At 38.9% G+C, this 25417-nt stretch overlaps 1 long non-coding RNA gene across 1 annotated transcript; it reads left to right on the top strand.

The window, feature by feature from the left end:
- The first annotated feature begins 9106 nt into the window (after positions 1 to 9106).
- Positions 9107 to 19883, top strand: LOC106146893. Its single transcript, XR_001231516.1, has 3 exons — positions 9107 to 9183; positions 14203 to 14239; positions 19630 to 19883. It is a non-coding gene; the product is annotated as an uncharacterized LOC106146893 (long non-coding RNA).
- Positions 19884 to 25417: the final 5534 nt, after the last annotated feature.

Genomic DNA, 25417 nt, shown 5'->3' with positions numbered 1-25417 from the left:
AGTACTCCGCGCTGCCGGGCTGGGTTAGCACCAGACAAAGCTAGCGGTGCGGCCAGAGGCCCGGGGAGCTCCGCTCAGCCGCCTCCGCCCGAGCCCAGGCTTCCGGGGGGCCGGCCGCGCGTAGCGCAGGGGCCTGGATCCCAGCTGCTCCACCTCCGCTGTTGCTGTTTCTCTGGTGTTGCCATAGTCCCTGACCTGCGATTGGTTCCAATCCCAGAGGCAGCAGGAAAAGCCGAGAAATACCGTACTGCGTGCCTACTGTGCCCCCTCAGGATGTACGTAGACAGAACGAGCAGCAAGACAGTGCGAGCCAAGAAAGATTTTATAACTTGAGACTCCCGGGGACAATCCTTAGACATGATGAGATTTCTAAATTCATGCCAGCAAGGGGCTTTGGCCCCACCTGTGGTACCAGCTCTCAAAAATCATACGGACTAGTTGTCACTGCTTCCTTAATCACCTTTAGAGCACAGACCTAAATTTCTGAGATCCTGGAGACATTCCCCGGAGCGATCACTAGCTTTTTCATCACGTGCCCTATGTGTACGTTCGCGTGTGCACTGACCTTGCATAACCGCCGGCCAGTGCGGAGGCCCAAACCAAGTGAGTTAGCCTGACGGTGATCACACACAGTCTATACTAGCAGACTCGGGATGATAGTGTGGTTGGTTTTCAACGCTTCTTAATCCTACAACGTTACAGTTTAGTGTACTTCTGATCTCGCGATGTATTCTCTGGTGCTGAATTTAACTCACCTATCTCACACTGCATTTTGAAAGGATCACTTTGACCACAGACATAGAATTGAGAAATAGAATCTTTGGCAGCCAGTCTCTGGAAGATCTAATCATCTTGTGGGTGATTAGAGATGACCACATTTCTTAACCCTTCTTCCATTTGGAGGTGAGGTTTGTGACCAGGCTAGGCTATAATTTGTGGTACCCAGTGCAAAATGAAAATGTTGTAAAGCATGTTCCACGTTCATGTTCAAAAGTTGTAAAGCATTTCAATACGGCTACAGCAGAGCACTAAGTCAAATGTGGAGCCCTTTTTCGTGTGAGGCCCTGTGAGGCTGCCTGGGGGTTTGTCATATGGCTGTGTGCTCATGAAGCCAGCCCATTTATGATTCCTCCTTCTGCATCTGAGTGAGTCCTGTAACTACTCGGGTCGGTAGACTGTGGCAGAAGTAATACTGTGACAGTTTCTGAATCCAGGCCTGTAGAGAATGACAGCCACTTCTGGTGTCCTGGAATACTCTGAGGCCTTGAGCCACCATATAAAGAAATCTATAACCCTAAGACTACCAGATGAGACAGCTTTCCAGCCACATTTACCAAACCATAACAGCTAACTCACCTTGGACGCCATAGACCAGGCAACCCACTAGCTGGATGCTGAGCAGCTTCAGTATACACCAGAAGAAGCAGACTCACTCAAACAAACTCTGCCCAAAGGGTTAAGCCACTAAAATTTGGGCAGTTTGTTCTAATGCCTGGAATAAGAAAAAAATTTCCCTGTGTTTGATCTTCATAGTTTATAAAATTAATAAGAAATACTGCTGCCTTTTAAAAAAGTGACTTGTAGGGGCTGGGGATTTGGCTCTGCGGCACAGCGCCTGCCTGGCAAGAGCAAGGTTGTGAGTTCGATTCCTGGTACTGGAAAAAAACAACAAAAAAACTGTGACTTGTAGAATAGGTATCATTTGTGTATTTGGTCCTTTGACTGAACCTCAGAATTGGGACACCTGTTAATAACTGAGGTAAAGTGAATTTAAATCTCAGACTGGAACTTCCACGTTTGCATGTTTAGTTAGCTCTCAGACTGTGTCAGTCATTTCTTCATCACTGAGACGCAATAGAGACACTCGCAAGTTAAACGAGGAGAGATTCACTTGGCTCACATTTTTAGGGCACAGCTGGCCCGCTCCAAGGCAGGAAGCCATGGGGGAAAGGTCTGGCACATCAAAGCTGCTCTCCTCATGGTGGCAAGGAATCAGACAGACAGGGAGGAGCTGGGAAGGGAAATGCACCCTTCCAGGGCCTGGCCCCAGTGACCAGCCTCCTCTGACCAGAACCTACAACAGCAAATCAGCTACAACACTCCCCATACTACCATTACCTTCCAAATGTGTGAAGATCTAAGCCATGATACAGCAGACACTTCTGCACATTAAGATCTCAGGACCACAGAGGGTGCATAAAAATGGTGGCCAAGAATTATCCAAGTCCACGCTACTCAAAGCATGTTCCACAGACAGCACCATCGGGATCATTTGTAAGCTTGTTAGAGGGGCTGGGGATATAGCTCAGCAGCATAAGTGCCTGTCTGGCAAGCGCAAGGTCCTGAGTTCAATTCCCTGTACCAAAAAAAATAAAGAAAGAAAGTTTGTTAGCAATCAGATTCTCAGGGGCCATCATAGACCTAAAGAGTCATAATTTACAGATTAAAACTGTTCCTCTCCCCCATCCTAGCGATTTGAATATAACTTAAAGTTTGAGAGAGACTGGAGAATCATGATTCTTAGCCTAGGGTGCACATTACAATCATCTGGAGAACTTTTAAAAAATGCAGCCTGTTGTTTGGGCCTAGCCCCATACAAATTAGAGCAGAATTTCAAAGACGAGGGTCTGGCCATCATTATTTTTTGAAAGGTTCCACAGGGAAATTTAACCAGCAGCGAAGGTTGAAAAACCAGTGGCCTCCGGTCTGCCTTCGGTTTCCTTATTGCCAACATGTGCACAGCCCCCTTTGGAAAGCAGCTCAGCACATCTTCCTGTTTGAGCTTCTCTCCCTTCCCAGCTCCCAAAGCACTGGGGAGTTTTGACCACATCAGTAGCATTGAATTTCAACTCCAGAGACAGACACGACATCACAAGTAGTCACACTGTCCCTCAGGAAGTTCATCACCTTAGAGTACACGGTCTAATTGGTCTGATTGAAATGCTGTGTTGAGGACTACTGTCTTTGGAGAGAAAGAACTCCAGGCAAGGAGGCAATTCTAGTCCTCATAAGCATCGCTGCCCTTTTCTCAGGTTGTTTACTCATGCTCACTTCTACCAGGTAAACTCTGACTTCCAGAAGCTCTTCCTGCTAAGCTCCTAAGGACGACTTGGATTTCAGGAATTAACACGAGGACAGCAGAGTAGCTGATTAGGACAGCTGATTAGCTTAAGCATCTGTGATTGAACATTTTTACCACTTGGTGTCAGTATAATTCAGGAAAAAAAATCACATAATTTGGTATTCCTCTGGATAGAAAAAGATCACCTTTCTCACATGAAGTATAAGGAAGGGAAGGATAGGGGAGGGAAAAGGAACGAGGCAGGGGCGGGGAAGTAAAAAGAGCTGAGATGTGATATGCACTGTACCAACTCCCCGTGATGAATTATGTGCTGAAAACATGTACCAGTTTAAAAAAAACTCAGCCCAGGTGCTTTATTAGTGATGATCTACATTGCCGTACCAGGACCCATCACAAGAGCGTCACATGGAAGTTAGTTATGAAACAGGCAAACACAGCGCTCAGCAAGCCTTTTCTGCTAAGGACCAGGTGATAAACATTTTAGTCTTTGGAGGCCATGTGGTCTCTGTCACAGTTATCTGACTCTCATTATAGGCTGAAAGCAGCCCTACATAATATCCTGAAGAATAGTACATCTACATTTCAACAAAACTTTATTTCAAAACAGGTTTCGGGCTGGGTTTAAGTTGGAGGCTGTAGTTTGCTGACCCCTAAACTAAAGTGGTATTTCCTGAACCTGGAAAATTTCCAAACTTCCTGTGAGGCTTGTTAAAATTATAGTTTTGTAACCCATGTTAATTCCACTGGGTCAAAATATTTGCAAGTGGAGCCCATATATCTGAAATTTTAAAAATCCCCAACTGATTCTGAAATATACTAATTTAGGGCCATTAAGCCAAAGCAAAGTTAGCTGCCCCTTTTAGGGAACCACGGCATATGATATGATTTGCAGTACAATAAGACTATAATCCCAGCACTCTGGCAGGCTGAGGCAGGAGGATCACAAATTCAAGACTAGTTTGGGCAACTTGGCAGCTTAGCAAGATGCTGTTGCAAAAAACAAAAAACAAAAAACAAAAAAAGATAAATGTAAAGCTTAGGCGCCTACTCTCAGAGTACATCAAGGAGGGGCTACCATACAGTGTTTGTGTTAAACTATAGTCTTGGGATTTTGGGTACAGGACACCCCAGCCTCTAAAACCTATAGTAGAGTAGCTGAATTCATTTCAATAATAGGCAAGGGGAGGAGACTGAAGAAAACAGTAAAGAAAAGGAAGCGGGCGCTGCTGTCCAGCCCTTCCTCAAAACATCCCACATTTAATAAATTTAAAAACTCAGTGAAATCTTTCTGTAATTGGCTTTTGTCCCATGAATTAGCAAGGCAGAAGACTTTAATGCCTTTGTGAGCGTGAGAATAAAACAAAGAGGACACCCACAGATGTAGTGAGAGGGAAATGAATATTTTAAATATAGTGTCCATTTCTCGTAAAGTGTGAGAAAGAGAAAATTTCCCTAAAGATAGTTGCCCTGTGCTCTTTCATCTTGGACTAAGTAAATGCATAGACGTGTCAAAAGCCATGCTTTAAAAAGAACTACAAGCTGGCCAGAGTGGCACATATCTCAGCACTCCAGGTGTGTGAGCTAGAAAGACTGCGAGTTCAAGCCCAGCCTGGCAACTTAGTGACTCAGCAAGCCCCTGCTCCAAAATAAATAGAAATGGTTGAAGATGTAGCTCAGTGCAAAGGCCCTGGGTTCCATCCCCAGTACCGCTGAACAAAAACAAGCTCAAACAAACCTATGGTGGCTTTTGTTAAAAAACACGATAGCAAATATATTTATGATATAAAGCATACTGAATGTTTGGGATATTTGTTGAGCAAATGAAGCAGTCCTGTTTTTCTGGAGCAGAACCAGTCCTGGAATGCAAAAATCTATTTATTTCTTACTTGCTGAAGAGTGTCCTTTTGTTTCTCAAATTCAGAGTTGTTCTCCCACCTCCTTCCACCTCATGCTCAAGGGTGGAACAGATGAAAACCTTCATGTGTTCTGCGGAACCAGCTACCCTAAAGCCGGTGCTCAGGACCACTCTGGGCTGTGGTTAGTGACTATTTATTTTTTCTTACACATACTCAAGGCCCACATGCCAGGAAGCAGGGAAGGAATCATATCGGTTCATCTCCTGCAGAAAGGAAGTCCTCTTCACCACTGTATAGAGCTACGTAAGAATGAGCTTTTTCTGACATAAATCAGCCAAAGAAAACAGAATCCGTTGACATTTGAAGTTGCCATAACCTCCTCACCCACGTATTTCTTCAAAAGTAGTGTACAGATAAGTATGGTCGGTGCTAACGTTTTAAGAGTTTAAAGGTAGGAGGGTTTATCTTTTAGATAAGATTTTTTCATAATAACAACACTTAATAATTCTTATCACAACATTGATAGAAATTTTTCTGAGTTATATCCTAAATTTATAAATAAGTTGTGTTCTGCCAGTCAGGTTAAGAATCTTGTGTTAAAAGCACCTTAGCTGAGATTGCCCAGACCTGCGTCTGTCACTGGGTTACACAGTCTTAGATATCACTCCTGCCTGTGTGTGCCCCTTAGGCAGTGTGGACAGAACAACTACAGTCACAGGTCAACATGGGCACCCCCGTGATCTGATACAGACGCTCCAGCAGGAAGAGTGTTCCCAAGAGGAGGGGCAGGAAACAGGTCATTACATAGTTTTATTGCTTAGATTCTAGCGGGGTCTTGTGCAAGTCATGTGGTCTCTTGTACCTTGGTTTCCTAATCTAAAATTGGAGATAATAGCGGCTCCTCATTTTGCAGAAGCTGTAGACAGCAAAATCTGTCCCCAAAACATACTTTCACTGAGTTAGATTCTCTTCCCTGAGAAATTTAGTAGCGTGACCCCAAAGAAGATTTGGTAAGCCAGACAGATATGGTTCATTTGCAGGAGACTAAGAGATGCTCTGATTGACACCCAGCAAGACTCAGCCTCTTTGTGACACAGAAATCACTGGCACATCTGCACACTTAGGTACACATCATTGTCCTAAAACTGTTATCTTCACTGGCTCCCTGACTGCTCCATTTTGCACAGAGTCAGACCATTCCACAGAGATGGTAGACGATCTGTTTGATTTTCAGGTCAGCAGGTAGGAAATGCCAGGCTTCTTTTCTTCAAAAATTAATTTTTATTGAAAAATAAAAATGTATATATTCATTTACAACATGATGTTTTGACATACTGATATATATACTTTATAGAATGGCTAAATCAATGCACTTAACATATGGTTTGTGTGTGTGCATGCATGCGTGTGTGTGTGTGTGTGTGTGTGTGTGTGTATGTAGGGAAACTTAAAATCTACTCCCTTAGCAATTTTCAAAAATATAATACATTAACTATGGTCACCTTATTGGAATCTCTTGAAGTTACTCCTCTTAATTGGCATTTTGTATCCTTTGACCAACATCTCTCTAATTCCCATGCCTCACCCTTGCCTCTTGCCCTAATAAACACCATTTTACTCTGCTTCTATGACATCTTCTTTTTAAAGATTCAACACATAAGTGAGGTCCTGTGGCATTTTTATTTCTGCTCTTGCCTTAAATCACTGAATATAATGTCTTCTAGTTTACCCACATTGTCACCAATGACAGAATATCCCTCTTAAGAAGCTGAGTAGTATTCTACTGTGTATGTACATCACATTTTCTTTATCCATTCACTCACTGGTGGATGCTTGATTCTATTTTATAGCTATTGTAAATAATGCTGCAATAAATATGGCGGTGCAGTTGTCTCTTTGAGATACTGGTTTTACTTCCTTTGGATATATATATACACACACCCAAGTAGTGGGGCTGCTGGATCATATGGTATTTCTGTTTTAATTTTTTGAGTAATCTTCACCCTGTTTTCCATAATGGCTGTACTGATTTATATTCTCACCAAAAGTGTGCTTGGGATCTCTTGTGTGCACATCTTTGCCAATATTTATCTTCCATCTTTTTTGTCATACCCAGCCTAACAGGTATGAGGTGATATTTTGTTGTGATTTAGATTTGCATTTCCCTAATGACTAGTAATGTTGAGCATTTTTCAATATCACTGTACTGCTGATTTATATGTCTTCTTCTGACCAATGTCTATTTAGGTTCACTGACCATTTCAAAATTAGGTCATCTGTTGTCTTGCTGTTGAGTTATTTTATTTCCTTATATATTTTGCCTATGTACAGCTTACAAATATATTCCACTTCATAGACTATTTCTTCATGCTGTTGTTTTCTTTGCTCTATCAAAGCTTTTTAGTGTGATGTAATCTTGTTTGTCTATTTTTGCTTTTGTTGCCAGTGCTCTACCCAAAAAATCACTGCCTGGAGCAATATCATAGGTCTTCCCCCTAGGTTTTCCTCTAGTAGTTTTACATATTCAGGTCTTATAATCAAGACTTTATGTAACTCTTTATGAGCTGACTTTTGCATATATGAGAAAAGATACAATTTCATTCTTTCTGCATGTGGCTGTCTAGTTTTCTCAGGACCATTATTGATGAGACTATCATTTTCCTGTTGTATGTTCTTGGCACCTCTGTTAAAAACCAGCTGACCATAAACTCACTGATTTATTTCTGGGCTCTCCTTTCTGTTCTGCTGGTTTCTTTCCTGTTTCTAGTCCAGTATTATGCTATCTTGCTTATTCGAACTTTGTAGCAGATTTGAAGTCAGTGAGCATGATGTCCCCAGCTTTGTTCTTTTTGTTCAAGATGACTTTGGCTATTCAGGCTCTTTTGTGGTTCTATATGAGTTTTAGGATTATTTTTTTCTATTTCTGTGGCAAATGCTATTGGATTTTGGATGTGCATTGCATCGTACTGTTGATCACTTCAGGTAGTATGGCTATTTGAGCAATTTTAATTCCCACAGACACAGAATAGCTTTCCATTTCCATTTTGTATCTTCTTCAAATCTTCTCAGCAGCATCTGAGTTGGCTCCTATAGATCACTTGCTAGATGGTTACAAACTCAACCCAAACTGAATAACACAAAACCACTACCTTGAAAGTGGAAAGAAGTGTTATTTTTCATAGCAGAGGAAAACAACCAGAATAGAATATGGTTTTAGTCTTAACAAAGCATTAATTGGTAGTATAAAATTACAGGGTATAGCACATGAGGAGTGGTTGGCTTAATCACTTTTTATTACCTATAATTAATGTTTTGTTGACTCCTACAGGACTCAGGAGTAGCCCCAGAACTGTATTCTCTGCTGTTCTCCCTGTGTGTCTGGGTGTTGAGTGACTCTGTCCTCAGCTGTGAGTTCAGCTGCCGCCTATGCATGAGTAATGCTAGACCTCACCCTCCCACCCTTGAACTTCACCCATCTGTCCACTTTTTTGTTGCCCATTGTCAAATGCACTTCTTCACTGGAAATTCATTTGTAGCTGAAATTATATCTGATGAAAGCCTTTCCTCTAATCTTTCTCAGAGAAGTGTAGTTACAGTCTTTTCTCTTATTCTGTTTATTCTCCAAGTCAAATAAGTAACTCACATTCGTGATTTATTAGTAGTGTCTAACTACCTCTACCATGCCAATTTATGCACGTTTATGATCCCCACCCACTAGCATTTCTAGAGATTCAAGTCCACTGTCTTTGCCTTGCTGTATGCCTCATGCAGGTTAATTTCCTTGGTGTTTACCCACAGGTTCCCTTAGACGCAGTTTAAAAATATCACTTAGATAGAAACTTCAGATTCATTTAAAAGTTATACTTCCTTCCTCCTAGATATACTATTTATACTTAATATTGTTCATTTTCCTTTAAAGGGTTCTGGATTCCTATGCCATCATTGTAATCCATGTAGTTATAGAGTGACAGCAATTTTGCCTGAATGTTGGAGCTGTTTCCACCGTAGTGCATTCTGCAGCACTGGTCTTTTCCAGTTAATTCTCAAAGCTTTGACTTGGTGGGAGGGAAGAAAGGCGACACACCAGGCTTTGTCTGCTCTTTTCTAGTGGGATTTTGGCAAGTTCCTTTACCTCTCTGTGCTTTTTCTTGCTTTGTTCCTGTTAGGTTTTCCCCCCAACTGTAAAGTGGAGCCTGCAATGTGTGACACGTGGGCCAGCTGTGGGAATGGAATGAGGAGCTCAGGGTGAGTGAATCAGCCTTCCGCAGCAGGCTGACTAACGGTGGCTCAGTGCCATCCTCGCTCATCTCCCAACCCGCTGCCCCCTCGCCGCTGGGAACTCTGTGAACAGATTCCCAGGAGAGTCAGAGTGTTGAAGTTCAGACCCAGGTAGCATCTGACACTACCTGCATCATTGCTGAACATCAACCAACGTTGGGTTTTTACTTCTATGTTAGGGAAAGTGTTGTGAAATGCCGGCTGAGACCCAGAAGTAGCAAAGGAAAGAATGATTCTGTTGAAAGTACAGTGCCCTCCATTCACCTGAGGACCCAAGTGCCTTCCTGAAGATCCTGTCTACTATGCTTGGATGTTGGCTTCCAGATTTACAAATATTAGTCAGTGTAGGAAAGGTGACAGGAGAGGTGATGGGCTGGAGTCAAGGGCAAAGGCAGAAAAACTAAAAAATTAGGGGACTTTGGAAAGGAACTAAAAGCAGAACAGCAGTCTAGCTCCTTTAGCACTCCAGTAGTCTCCGAGATCAGCATAGGATACTAGAATAATCTATGTAACAATAATGATGACCTTTTTTCTGTCTTTTTGAGACAAGGTCTTGCTATGCAGTTCAGGCTGGGCTTGAGCTCATTTAGTAGCCCAGGCTAGTCTCAAACTCACAACAAACCTCCTGCCTCAGCCTCCTGAGTGCAGGGATTATAGGTTGTATTACCACCACACCTGGCAATAATGATGATTTAATTGTCAGTAAATGATAACTTATGTTGTTTGCAGTTGGTTTACTGTATTTTGAGGTATATGTAAAATTGTTGAAAAAATTTTCCATTTAGTTAAAACACTTTCTCAAAATATATTCATGGCCCTTCATCAGATAAATATCTATTATCATGAAATTTCAGTATGTGATACATCTGTGATAAGCTAGTTCATGCCAGTGTGTGTGTGTGTGTGTGTGTGTATGTGTGCACACAGATCATAACCCAGCTTCTTTTAGAGATTTTGCTGTAATGACATTCTAATAAAAACCTCTCCATGAACTCTACATGAAGATTTAGTTACTAAAAGTATAAAAATTCTCAATTCTAGTAGAATGTTGCTACAGTGAGGCCTCAGAGGATAAAAGCACATCTATCAAATGCTATTCCCCAAATTAATAACAAACATCCTCTGAGTACATGAGATCCTCATCACCTTAAGAAATAAAAGTGGCTTCCCTTCATCTCCTAAAAAGTAATTTGTATCATTCTCACCTCTGTATTAAGTTGTTCTGAATGTTTCAGCCCCATAGAGCAAATTGGCTTCCCCAGCACTAGCTATGTTTTTGAAATTACTTTTCTTTCCTTAGAAATAATTTCCATGTATTAACAAACTCTATCATATAGTTTCTATCCTGGGTAATTTTTCTTTTCTAACTTCATGGATTTAAATAAAATAGTTACATAAGATATATATATATGTATATATATATTATATATACATATATATATATCTTAGTTGTGACTTAATTTTAACTTCTACTCTCTCTCCCTCTCCCTCCCCCTCTCTCCCTCTCCCTCTCTGTCTATCTAAATACACCAAAAGATGCTGGAGTTCTGCTTCCATTTAAAATGGAAAAAAGAAAAATTATGAATCTCGCCTTCATTTAACCTTTCTTTCACCATTCCATGCTCATTTGCTACACATTTATGTTAGAAACCTTTAATGGTTTCAGCATGTCCTTGGCTTGCTAGAGTTTGTCATGAATTAAAACTTTTAGCACTTCTCAGATAATGTAAGAATTGAAAACTTAAATTTCTTTTACCCTACCTTCAGCTTTTTCACTTTTATTGCCATGGATTTTAACTCCATGCCTACCTTAAATCCTATGAAAGATTAGTTTTGGATGGTCAATATTTATACGGATTCCTGTCTCCTCTACCTTCCTGTTGCTGATCATTCCTTGCTGGGTTTCCCTGCTTCCATTTGGGGTACTTTTTATTTATCTGAAAACTTGCAGTCGTGTTATCTTTCAGTAGGAGTCTACTGGTCCATTTCTGTTTGTCATAAAGACTTTTTATTTCACCCTTTTTCTGAAGGATATTTTTGCTGACTGTAGAATTCTAGGCTTTTTCCTTAGCATCTTAAACATGTCCTGCTGTTAATTCCATAACTTTCATTACTTCTGCATTATAGTCAGCTGTAAGTTTTGGGCAGAGGCCTTGAAGATAATGCTTCTTTTTTCTTCTGGCTGCTTTTTGATTTTCTTTTTATCTCTCACTTTCAGCAATTTGACTATACTTTTTGGGGGAGGGATTTTAGATTTTCTTTAGCCCAAGGCTTGATACTTTACACTGATCACTTTGTTTTGCAAATTCTTAGCTAATCCCTCTTCAAATAGTGTTTTTTGCCCTACTTTCTATTCCTTCCTTTTCTGGCTCTTTGAATAAATGTGTGTTTGAACTCTTCACTCTTATGTGGCTCTCACCTGTTTTCTGTACTTGCTATTCTTTTATTCACATCATTCTCCAGTCTGAATATTTTACAGTGAACTATCTTCACTGTCACTAAAACTTGAGTTTAATCTACCTTTAGAATCTATCGAATTTTCATGCTGAAAACCATTTGGTTATATTTGCTTATTTGTATTAGTACTTTATTTTATTTCTTGAAATATAGCCCTTTCCTTTCACAAAATTCCCCATATTTCATCTATTTTTTAACATATTAATCTTCCAGAAATCTCACTAAACTAAGACTTCAGTAGAAAACAAGTCTGCTGAACAATGATTACTGTCCTAGCCTGTTGAATCTTATGCTCACAAGTAGGAACAGTAAATCCAAGATACAAAGGTCAAAAAGTAATGACAATAGCCAGGCATAGTAGCACACACCTGTAATTCCAGTACCCTGTGAGGCTAAGGTAGGAGGAATACAAATTCAAGCTCAGCCTAAACAACTCAATAACTTAGCAAGATCCTATCTCTAAATAAATACATAAATGCTGAGAATGCAGCTCAGTGTGAAGGTATTGGGTTTAATCCCCAGTAACATGCAGGCATGCACACACACACACACACAGACAGGGACAGAGACAGAGACAGAAAAGCGTTTATGAACTAAAAATGTGGTTATAGAATTTGCATGCTCAAAAGAACTTTGGTGACCATGTGATCTAAACCCATCATGGTGCCTAGCACTTTCTACCTAGAGAGCACTTAATAAATGCATTCGCTAGGTGAGTTAAATGAAGGCTAGAAGGTGACCTGTCTAAGACACACAACACAACCTGCTAAAACAAAGCTCAACTCAGAAGAATGTCACAGAGAATTTTTATCTCTATAAACAAAGTACTGTCCACTGACACATGCAATTTTCGAAACTTATTAGATTATTTATTATATTACTATAAAAATTATAAGAATTTCAAATATGACTTACACACAAAATAGGTAGAATAATAAATCCCCATGTAGATATTATTTGAATTCCAAATTACTCAATATTCTAATGATTTTTTTCAACAAATTCTTATTCCTTCTATTTTAGGCAGATAAGTTAGATAGAAATTAATAGACAGTCAGACAGGGATGGGCCTTCAAGAGAGTCAGTGCAAAAGATAAGAACACACCAAAACTGGGACTGGAGGCACATCCGTTGAAGGCCAGGCCTCAAGATAAAGATGCAGTGACCAGACCTACCTGCCTCCCTGAGGGATAGAGGGTAACTTGAGTTTGTATTCTGATTGGTAACACCTGGTCCAGTAAAGTCCAGCTAGACATCAACCACCCAGGTGTGTGATCAGAACATCCAGACCCATCCCTTCCCCAAAATGCCCTTGCTCTTTCTTTGTACCCTTGCATTGTGACTTGCTTCTGTACTGGATCAATCTTAGCTAAGCAGCTATACTTTAATCCTACAGGTTGCTTGTAGTTTGACTCACGTTATACCCACATTGTGACTTTGCTGTATTAGTTACTCCTGACAAAGTGCCTTGGGGGCAATCCACTTTGGGACCTTTCCTGTGTCTCAGAAGCTATGTCTTTAGAATTTGTTCCTATTCTTAACTTCTCTGTTATCCTTTGGAATACATTCTTCCAATTCAGGGGACACAACTTGCATATCTGACATCTAGCATGTTGGAAGTTGTATTTCTCCTGTATCATTTCTTCCTCAACCCCTTCTCCAACTCTCATTTTATTACTCTTTTTAACAAAAAATTCAAGGTGGAATTTATGAACATTGAAAGACAAATCTTAACTATACACTAGTGGTTTGTTGAAAGGAAGAGGTAATGCCTAATTTTTTTTCTTTTTGACCAATTCTGCATGCTATATCTGGTAATCTGAACAATTAATTTGAAGACAACAATATGCAATAGAACAACCATTGGTGAATTCCTACCATCTAACTATCCAATGCTGACAAAGAGATCTATTTATATAACTATGCTGCTATGGACTCAGCTCTTCCTCCCCGCCCATTCATATGTTAAAGCCCTAACTCTCAATGTGATTTAGAGACAGGACAACAAGGAGACAAAGAAAGGTTAAGAGAGATCTGGAGGATGGAGACTTAATCTCATAGGGCTGGAGTCCTCTTAAGAGGACAGAGAGAACCAGCTCTCTCCCCTACCCCCACCCCACCTGCACAGACTACAGCACAATGGCAGCTGACCCTAAGCTAAGAGAAGAGACCTCAGAATCAACCCGCCTGGCCAGGACTTTCATCTTGGACTTCCCCACCCTTAAAGCTGTGGAAAATGAATTTCTGCTGGTTAAACTACCTGGTCTGTGGTATTTTTTTATGTAGCCTTCATATGCTACACACTACACACTACACACTAGTTACACATACACACTAGCATGCCATGGAACATTTTAATCTATCCAGAAAATTCTTGCCTTTTTCCTGATACTCTCTTGTCCTCTTCTTCCATCCCTGAGGGGATCAGTTTTAATTTTTTTCTTTACCCTATATTAATGTTTTGTATTTTAAAAGTTCATACAAATAAAATAATTCAATATGTTGTCTTTTTTTGTTTCTTTCATACAGTATCATATCTGAGAGTCTTATCCATTTTGTCATGTGGGTAAGTAGTTCATTCCTTTTCAGAGCTGAGTACTATCCCATTGGATGAATAGATCATCATTTGTTCATTCTCATATTGTTGCCCACCTCTATTTTTGGCTTTTGAGACTGATACTGCTGTGAACCTTGTGCCATCTTTGTTTGTGGACATAACTGATTTCTCTTGAGTGAAATTGCTGGGAGTGAAATTGCTGGGTCCAAGCGCATGCATACTTTAGCCATTCTTGTGGCTGTGCAGTGATGCCTCTTTGGAATTTTAGCTTATGGTTTCCTGATGACTAATGATGCAGAACAATTTTAATGTGCTTATTTGTCATTTGTATATTTTCCTTTGTGAAGTGCCTACTGTGCCTTTGCCCATTTTCAATTGACTATTGTAGTAATTCATTGTAATTACTACATTGTTATTACTGTTGTAGTAATTCATTATTGCAGTAATTCACTACAGGTTCTGGAAGTCCTTTGCCAGACTTACGATTTGTGATATTTTCTGTATGTATGGGGATTGCCTATTTTTTTTTCTTACTGAGTCTGTTGAGCAGCACAAGTTTTAAATTTGATGAAGTCTGACTTATCAAATTTTTTTATGGTTGTCACTTTCTACAGTCTTTATCTTTGCCCACCTCATGTTATAAAAGCACTCTCCTGTCTTTTCTTTGAGGAGATTTATGACTTTAGTGTTTATGTTTAGGTGTATGATCTACTTTAATATTAACCTGAGAGCACATTGCATATATCTTTTTAACTTGCTCCCACCTCCAACACTATTTCATCAATCTTTTCACCTATCATTGAAAACACTGCATATGTAATGTTGGAGGCTGTATGATTTTCTATGCCTTGATGTACCATACTTTATTTAGTGATTTCTTTATCTTTGGATATTTAGGCCCTCCCCTCTGTCATTGTAAATATTTGCAAAGAAATCGAAAACACTCCTAGAAATCGAAAACACTCCTAGAAATCGAAAACACTCCTCCTAGGGGAGTTACTAATGATATAGGGGAAAGAAACACCCAACCCACTGGATGTCTGGTGTGAGTTTATGTTCTCTAAAATCAAAAAATGAATTTTAGGAACAATGGAGATTAAGAGCAGAATATATTTATTGAGGGGAAAAAAAGCTTTTGTCAGAGAGATAGACAGAAGGGGTCTCAAGTGTGTTCCCAAGGAGTCTGTCTTTTCTAGGGATTTTTATAGAGCAAAACCATGACGTGAAGTGAGTCCAAGGTGGGAAAAATGGAAAATCGCAAGGTGGGTATGAGATGGGATAAAACTATGGTCAACCAGTAAGATTACAAGTATAATTGCTCAGGTAAAATTGATTAAATTGGGATCAAATGGGGAAGCGAGTCATGTAGCCAGCGGGCATGAATACGGAACAAGGGCTTTTCCTGTAGGGGGTGGCTTAGTGGCTCTTCCTGGCTTTCTCAGGGTTATCCATACCTATTTAGAATACCAATCTCTGATGTTTATCCTTAGGAAGTGTACGGGTGCATTTGTTTCATCTTTTATCTTGAGGTCTGGCACACACTGGAGGTGCCTGTCTCCCCCACATTTGCAAGGCATCTCATCTTCTGCACTGGCTCCTTCAAGGGCCTAGCCCTATCTGATTGCCTATATTTTTATCTAACTTAGTTGCCTATAACACTAATTACTGGGCCAAGCAATGTGGCCAAAGCAATACTTAAGACTTAATACACATTATATCCCAAAATGCTTTTCATGAAAGAATTCAGTATTTAAATTCCTGCTAGCTTGGACTGGGGGTACGGCGTGATAGAGTGTGTGCTTGGTATATATGAGGGGCTGGATTCAATCTCCAGTGCCAATAAATAAATAAACAAACAAATAAATAAATAAATAAATTTCCTCCAGCAGCACATGATAATGGCATCTCATCTTGTCTCATATCCTTCTTTAAAATTCGTCTTCTTTGACATGTTAAAAAGGTATTTATTTTAGCATCAGTTTGTATTTCTTTTATTATTAATGATTTTAAATTTTAATTAATTATTTTTGATACTGGGAATCAAACTCAGGATATTGTGCTTACCAAGAGGAGCTTGTGCTGCTGAACTATATCCCCACCTTGAATTTTATTTGTTTGTTTGTTTTCTTTTTTGGTACTGGGAGTCAAACTCAGGACCTTGTGTTTGTCAGGCAGGCGCTTAGGCTGCTGAGCTATAACCCTGGCCCCCCAGGTTGAGTTTAAAAAATTGATTTATTAGACTTGTTTTCCTCATCTGTGAATAACCACCTCATATGCTGTGCTCACTTTTCCATTATTAATCTATAGAAGTCCTACCTTTATTTCTTTTGAATTTGTTCCAGAAATTTATTTATTAAGGATATTAGTCACATGTTTCATGTTATGCCCATATTATTCTTAAGCTTTTGCCTATGATTTTTGGTGTTGTTAGTGATTCTAGTCAAAAGTTAGTACTTTAAGGGTATTTAGAAACATATACTAGGAAAATTTCAGGAATGGGTGATGGAAGAAATAGTGAGCTAACCATAAAGTCATTCAGTAGGAGGCAGAATAAGGATTTCCATCTTTGACCTGATGAGTGATTACTGTGTATGTATGAGTTGGTCCTATGCATATCTGCTGCCTATTTCCTGATGTATAAAATACAGAGAAATATTAAAAATGTACAAGAGTCCTGGATCATAGTCAGTATAATTAAATGCAAAGTATTATGTCTATAAGCTATTTTAGTGTACATTATTGTGTGGGAGGTAGAGACCCCTTTTCTTTCCTCTTACATATTGTAGGAAATAAAAATGTAGTAAAAATGCATGTATTATTTCACTTTTATGGTAAAAGTAAATTTATTACAGTTAAGAAAACAATTCTTGGACTGGGGATTTAGCTCAACAACACAGCGTCTGCCTGGCAACTGCATGGTCATGAGTTCGATTCCTGGTACCAGGAAAAAAACCCAAAAAAATAAAATAAAAAGAAAACAATTCTCAAAGAGAAAAGATATAGCATTAAAAACAGATTCAATTGCCAATACATGTAATACCCTGGAAAAATTAAGGGAGAAAGACAGTGTGAGTTAATGAAGAAGATGCACTCTAAAGACTCTGTTACAAAACATCAGAGGGAAATACGCTTCCTGAAATCCTATCAGAAGCAACTATTCCTTATGGTAGTTGTTATGGTTGATACATTGTGCCAACTTGGGGAGTCTAGAGGTTTGGCCAAGTGACTCAGCAGAAAACCAGATACTTACTTTGTATACATCCTGAGCCTGTGGAAGAGGAGGGCATGGAGATTATGTGAGAGCTACACACCCCTCAGGTGGGGGTAGCCTGTTTACAAAGTAAGGCAGGGAAAGAAGCTGCTTGCCCCCATTCCTCCTTTTTGCTCTGGCTGCTTTGCTGTTTGGCTGCCATTCCCCTCTTTGCTCTTGTTGGTTTGCTACCTTCTGCCTCGGAGCCAGCCAAGCATGGACTGAAACCTCCACAAACTGTAAGCTAAATAAACCTTTCCTTCCTTCATTTTGGGCATTGGGTATTTTGTCCCAGCAATGAGAGAAAAGTAACCAAGACAGTAGTTAGAACCGGAATTTGCAAGTATTCATTATGAATGTAAACCATCCTATAATAAGTTATTTCCTTTGGGTTATGAAATCACAGATTCATTGCAGCTTTGTAAGACCGGAAGACTATCTTGTCTCCTTTTATAATTGTGAGAACTGAGGCCCAAAGAGTTTCAATATTATCTCAAAAACTAATTATTTCCTAAATACTAATGCTTGTGCTCAAACAGAACCTAGAATCCCTTGCTTTCTACTCTGGAGTTCTTTCATACCTCCACATGACATAAAAAAAGTTAGCATGTGAATTCAAAGTACAGCTAACTCAAAGCTAAAAACAGTCCACTTCAGAGTTTGTATTTTTTTAACAATAAAATTCATTACTCCAAGAGCTAACATGGTTTCTTGTTCTAAAACAATGAATTGATTACTTTTTTAATATAATGGGAAGGAAGTCATCAAACTGTGGCATATAAAAATATAATGTTTTCAAATGGTAAAAATAACTTTTAGAGAGTTTGCTTGTCATTTGCTTATGGAGTAGATCTGCTTTACAAGTCTTTCTAATGGAAAGTTGGCAAAACTTTTGGAAATATTTTCACTTGCTACTTAGGAAGAAAAAGTATATAAGTATAAATATATACAAATATATTTTTATGTATAAAAATAAATAAATACAAACATACATCCCCAAACCACTTTACTTCAAAGGAAGACACTATTTGCTGTAAATACTCTTTGGCTCACTTATGAAGAATGAATTGTCATTTCATTTTAGAATAAAGTAAACAAAGCCATAAAAAAAAAGCACTGCTCAAGACTATCAGAGATACATACAGTTTTTAAATCAGAAGAGAAACTCACTGCTGCATTTTAAGCCAGTACTTTGTCATGCAAATTAAGTAGTTGAAATGATGAATGAAAAAACAACATTCTAGCATTTACAGTGATCAACATGCTGTCTATACTCTTGTTAACTACTGCAGGGCATGAGGAATGTAACTCATCCGCTGACCTTTGTGGAATAACTACTTTCTTGTAAGCTGCGTGGACAGCTTGTTATTATCTAGATTTACTTGAAGTTAGATAGACTGTTGTTAGGATAGCGTATAGTTCTAATAGCTATCAATAAGAATGGACCCAACCCAAGGCTATTAATTTAGTGACAACATGTTTCATCCACACAGAAGTCTCTATCATAGACATAGTAAAGGAATAGGGAGTCTAAAACTTTCTGAGACTCTTTCCGAAAATTAATCAGGAAGTAAGATTTTCGATGAAAGAGTTTTAAAGTACAATCATTATATTTAACTCAGTGAGCCCAGTTTAGCAAATGCATATTTTTTCTTTCCCATTGTATTCTCCTATAGAACATTAGAGCATTCTAATGAGATTCTCATTGACTAAACTGCAGTACCAGTACTGGCAGCTAGTTTTTCCATTTTATTCGATTATGTGTCTACTGTTTTTTAAAACTTGGACCAATGACTTTGCAAATTATATAAATGAGTTGGTGTAGACTTTCTATTCTGAGCCCATTTAAGAGGTGAGTAAGCTCGGGGGTACCTCAGAGTACCTTTGCAGGTGGAAAGGATGAGTGTTAGAGGGCATGATATGTGAGTCCAGTAACTGAAAGCCAGTCCAGTGATTATCTTATAACCCAAAGCTGGAATAAGTTCCATCCACAGAAGCAGCAGGCAAGGTGAAACTTGGTGTTTTCTGTTTGTTCAATGTTTCTTAATGAAAATGGAATACCGACATTGTTAAGTAACTAAATTTACCAAATAGTTCTTTTTGGGGGACTTAATTCAGCAGGAAACCTATTATAGCTTCTTATTTCTAGGTCAAGAGGAAAATATTTCAGAAGCACTCAGAAGGGAATTGCAAAATCCGAAATATGATTGCTTAACGATGACTGAAGAAACTCAGGCCACATTCTGTTGCTTTGGTGTGCTGCTGCCAGTCTAGCTTTGACAATAGCTTGGCACACGTTTCACCAGCTTTCGACAGAATTTTTAATTTTCTGGATATCTCTTTGAATCTGTTTCAAATTCTCTCCTATATTGTTCACTTAAGGTTCCCATCATTTTTCTATGCTCCTCCGTTTTTATCTATGTCTTCTTTAAATTTGCTGTGCAAATTTTTCATTGTTGTTGTCATTTCTTCTTTTACTTTAGAGATTATTTCTTGTCTGATTTCTTCTATAGCCTGGTGGAGTTGTTTCTTTACTTCAGTTTCTATCATTTCAGAAATTTCAGGTGTGTGACTTCCAAGCTCTTCTATGTCAGTATCTCCTGGACTTGTTCTGGGTGTAGTGGAGGGCTGAGATTGTATTTTCTCCTTTCTTTTGTCATGTTAATCTGTTCAGTAGTGCCAATCCCACAGAGTTACTTTTTGGTAATATGCTTTCCAGTGCTTACAGGAAAGAATGGTGATGCCTGCATCAAGGACAGTGGCAAAGGTCTTGCTGGCACAGAACTGCATAGGAGAGTTGGGACACACAGTTTCTATAGGGACAAAGATGGTCCCTCACAATAGTGCAGATTCTTCTCCCAACTGGATCATCTTGTGAAATCAGAAAAGACAGAAGTATCTTATATGAGACTGTTTGAGAATATAACTAAAACTCCAACGGGAAAAAGAAACACAAAGGGGATAACAGCAGCCATCCAGAGCAGCGACTGTCACCCAGGGTTTTGAAAATAGCCCCTGTTCTTGTTGAACTTTAGATCTGCACTCCTCAAAATGTGGCAACCAGGAAAGTCTGCTCCTTTGGAACCAATTCAGATGTTTCCAGAACAGAGATCAAGTCAAAAATTGTTCATAGGAACCTATTGATATTTTTATAGGATCTTTTTTGAGCTCCTGAATTATATGAGTGAGATAAATGGAATTATTTATGTGGGATGGAAAGGATGATACGTTAATCAGCATCGTATTTGTTCTGTTGTTGTTTCCTTCTCTGAGTCCTTGGTACAGTACCAAGTCAACATGCACATGTGTGAATGGTAAAGCCAAGCCCTCAGTAACTCCGCTGAAATCAATCAACAGTTAACAATTTAGTTTGTTCATGTATTAATCATTATATTTCAGATTAAAGTTTTATTTGAGCAATGTCATCAGCCTTAATAGACAATAACTCTGAACAATTTATTTAACACTTTTAAGCCTTAATATTTTATTGGAATTACAAAAGGGATGATAAAGGGGAACACAAATAGAATCTGCTTAACAAAGCTGTAATTAGTAGTAGGGGATAATATTGCTGAAGTGGCCCATAGTAAGCACGCAGAAGATGAGTTCTTAGTATTATTAATGACATATTTAAGTTGTGAGGATGTGTGTGTGTTTTACTGATAAAAGCTTGTCTGTTTTTTTAATACTTTTGGTGCTTTAAAACATGGTCTTTGGCATTTCTAAAAAGAGAGCAGACTGCATCATAATAAACAAACACTGATTTTTAACACATAATAGTATGACTACATATTATAAATATTTATTGTGGGTTCTTTGAAAATTATACATTAAACTTGAGAATCTTGGTAGAAGTAGAGGATTTTGGTATGAAGCATGAATAAAGGTATTAAATAATCAGAATGTATGATTCCTTACTTATTCTATATTTTAAGAGTCCTGCACTGTCAAATGAGAAGGTCAGCTAGTACAATCACTTCAGAAATAAGGATGGAGATTCCTCAAAAACCTGAAACTAGAAATTCCATTTTTCCCAACTATTCCACTTCTGTATATCTTTCTGAAAGTGTTAAAAGCATCATATTATAGAGATACATGCATACCCATGCTTATAGCAGCACAATTTACAATAACTAAATCTTCGAAGCAGCATATAAATCCATCTGTTCATGGCTAAAGAAAATGTGGTGTTTACACTTAATAGAATACTACTGTGCCATAAAGAAAAATAAATTTGAGTGATTTGTAGGAAAATGAATGCGCCTTGAGATCGTTACATTAAATGAAATAAATCAGGCACATAAGCCTGAATATCATGTGATTTCTCTTACAGGAGAAACTCAAAGTATAAGGACAGGGAAAAATGAAAGACAGATAATAGGAAATGTGGAGATAGATCTTCCTGAAGTGGGAATGGGATCAACAGATGGAAGGAGGAGGGGAGAGGAAAGGTAGTGAGAAGGAACTAGGATGTGGTGTACATGTATGTATCAACTTCACACAAGGAGTGTAATCATTATGTACTGCAAACCTGTTACTAAAAGGGGGGATCAAGACCTGGATGGAGGGGTCTGGGAGGGAAGAGAGAGGAGATGAATAAAAAGGAATTAAAATGTAGTACATCAGGTTCAATTCCCCACAAGAATGTAAACATTATGTACTACAGACATGTACTAACAAAAAATAAAAGAGAGTTTTACTGTAGTAGAAAATACATGTAGACTTACATCTTATTTTAAAATTCTTTTTCTAACAATGAGCCTTCTAGATTATCTCATTTAAAATTTCTTATTCATTTCTAGCCTAAAAGGATAGAAAGCTATCATAAGAATTTCTCTTCATGAAACAGCCACAACCAAAAACACACTCAGCCACCTAATCTTTGATAAAGGGGACAAACAACCTCACTGGAAGAATGATAGCCTCTTTAATAAATGGTGCTGGAAACACTGGCTTGCTACCTGCCAAAGACTGAAAATAGACCCAAGTCTATCACCATGCACCAAACTCAAGTTAAAATGGTTCACAGATCTCAATATTAAACCAGAAACACTAAATCTATTGGAAGAGAAAGTAGTTAAAAACCTTGAAGACATAAGGGTAGGCAGAGAGTTCATAAACAAACACCAAATTTCACGTGAAACACTTGAAAGAATCAACAACAGGGATATCATCCTACCAAAAACTTTCTGCACATCTAAGGAAATCACCAACACAGTAAAAAGAAAACCCACAAACTTGTAAAAAATTTTAGCTGACTGTCCCCCAGACAAAGGGCTTCTATCTAGAACATATAAAGAATTAAAAAATATCAGCCCCTCCAAATTCAAAGACCCACTCCAAAAATGGGCAGCTGAGATGAATACACACTTCTCAGATAAGGAAATACAAATGGCAAATAAATACATGAGAAAATGTTCAACATCATTAGTCATTCGAGAAATGCAAATTAAAACAACATCGAGATTTCACCTTACCCCAGTAAGAATGGCTAGCATTAAGAAATCAACCAATAACAAATGCTGGCGAGGCTGTGGAGAAATAGGAACCCTTCTCCACTGCTGGTGGGAATGCAGACTGGTGAAACCACTGTGGAAATCAGTTTGCAGATTCCTCAGCAAACTAGGTCTAGAGGTCCCATTCAACCCAGCTATCCCCCTGCTGGGTATTTTCCCAGAAGATCTGAAAACATCATATCACAGCGATATATGTGCACCTATGTTCATAGCAGCACAATTTGTAAATGCTAAATTGTAGAAGCAACCCAAATGTCCATCCACCGAGGACTGGATAAAAAAATTGTGGTACTTTTATATAATGGAATATTACTCAGCTATAAAGAAAGAAATTCGAGGCCTTTATAGGTAAATGGTCACAATTAGAGACCATACTCCTAAGTGAAATAAATCAGACCTGCATGTGCAAGCACTGCATTGTTTCACTAGTGTAAAACTTGAAAGAGTTAATTTAAACTCGGAGGTAAAATAGACATTGTAAAATGATAGGAAAACACTCAAGGGTAAAGGGCAACTGGGATGTGGGAAAAGAGAAGGGAAAGAAGGAGACATTTTGTATGTATGTATATACAGGATAGTTAACATAATTGTTCTACTGTCTTCTATTTCTTTGCTGAAAGAAACTGTTAATGAGTCCTTGATTGATCATTATTGCATGTCTCTATCTCTTTTCATGAGAAACCACTTTGAAGATATCAATATGTAATACAACAAGCATTGTTAATTTGCTTCCGCTTTGTTTGTAACTCTGTGTTGTCTGTGCTGTTGCTTTGCTATTTTGGTAAAGGTTGTCTGTCTGTTAATGTTTTCCTCCTTTTATTTTTAAGATAAAATAAAAAATAAATAAAAAAATAAAAAGAATTTCTCTTCATGTTCTAGGTTTCAAAATGTTTATACTCTACACATCTCAGAAATGACCTGTCATTAAAGTTGCGCTTATATTACATGGAAGAAAAGAATCTTCATTTTATTAGTGAGATCTAAGATGCTGGTTGTACAGTAGGCAAAACCTTGTCTCTGGGTTGAATTATAACTGGGGACCTCATCCTGCAGTAGCCAGATTGTAAGCAGTTCCTGGGTTAGGGAGACAATTTGTGACAAAACAGCCATTTCTAACTTATTCCTAATCCTATAGAAGAGACAGAAAAGATGTAGGAAGATGCAGCTCTGTAGTTCTCTTCTTGGCTCCCAGCTTGATGCAGTTCATTCATTTGGTTTTCAACAGGGCTTGGCATACTTTTTACTTCTAAGATCTGGGGTCCAATAGTGACAGAGACTGACTCTCACTTGTACCCATGGCACTGGGAAAGTGTTGGAGGAACATCAGTTTTTGTGGCTTATATGTAGATGTCGCTCCAAAGCCTCATGTACTCACAAGGGGGCTTTTGGGAGTGACTAGATCATGGGTGTGATACTGGACTAGACCACTGATTGGTTTAATAGAGTTCTGAGTGTGGATGATGGATTTACTGAAGAGGGAAGATACACCCTACATGTGGGCACCACCAACCAATAGACTTGTAGCATGGGTGGAATAAAAAGGAAAAGAAAGAAGTCTCACTGCCTCCTGCTTACTCTGCCATGAGCTGTTTTGCTACTACTGAGCCCAGCAATGAGAAAATCAACCAAGACACTTACAGTAACAAAAACAAGTTGTGAGTACCATTGTAGAACTGCAACAGCGGAAAGAGCGACACAAGAGAGACTCCTAGTACCTGGAGAGGTCCTCTGGAAAGAAGCTGCCTAAGCTTAAGTCTGAAAGGATGAGACAGAATTCCTAAATCTTCCTTTCAACAACATAGAAATTAGGTGAGTAGCAAAGGACTTAAAAGAAGAACATAATGGCCAGAACAGATTCCCGAAGCACAGTGTGGAACTACAAGAGGCTGGAGGGTGCTCAGGAGCCAGGGCTTTCCGAGCTCTGCAAGCCCCTTTAGGGAGTTTGCTCTTTATCTGGGAGGACATGTGAGGACTTTAAAGGTTCATCAGTAGAATGACACGGGCAGGTCTGAGTTTTGGGAAGATACCCACTCTGGCTGCAGGGTAGAAAACTGACTATAAGAGGAAGCAGTGGATTGGAGATGTTAGTAGGTGTCTTCCGAATCCACACAAACCAGAAGATTGGCATGAAGCATCATCACAGTAGATATGGAAAAAGTATTAGATTTAAGAAAAATTAGAAGCAGAAGGTAGAGAAGACAGGAAAAAGGATGATTTCTAATTCCCCGGTTAGGAGACTGGAAGCATGTGGCTTTCCTGATGAAGGAATAATGGAAGATGAAGGCCCTACTTTTCAGGGAACTATTATTTGCAGTCCCTTTGAGGCTTTGAAGAGACTGTAATGATACTGGATATTGGGGGATCTGTCAAGTGCCTCCTTTCTCTCTGGGCTGCTACCACCCCCAGCCTTTGGAAGGACAT

Source organism: Chinchilla lanigera, unplaced genomic scaffold (genome assembly GCF_000276665.1).
Source record: "Chinchilla lanigera isolate Chin_1 unplaced genomic scaffold, ChiLan1.0 scaffold00100, whole genome shotgun sequence".
Classification (NCBI taxonomy): Eukaryota; Metazoa; Chordata; class Mammalia; order Rodentia; family Chinchillidae; genus Chinchilla; species Chinchilla lanigera.
Note: the sequence above shows the minus strand (reverse complement) of the source record. Positions and strands in the feature narration are given on the sequence as shown.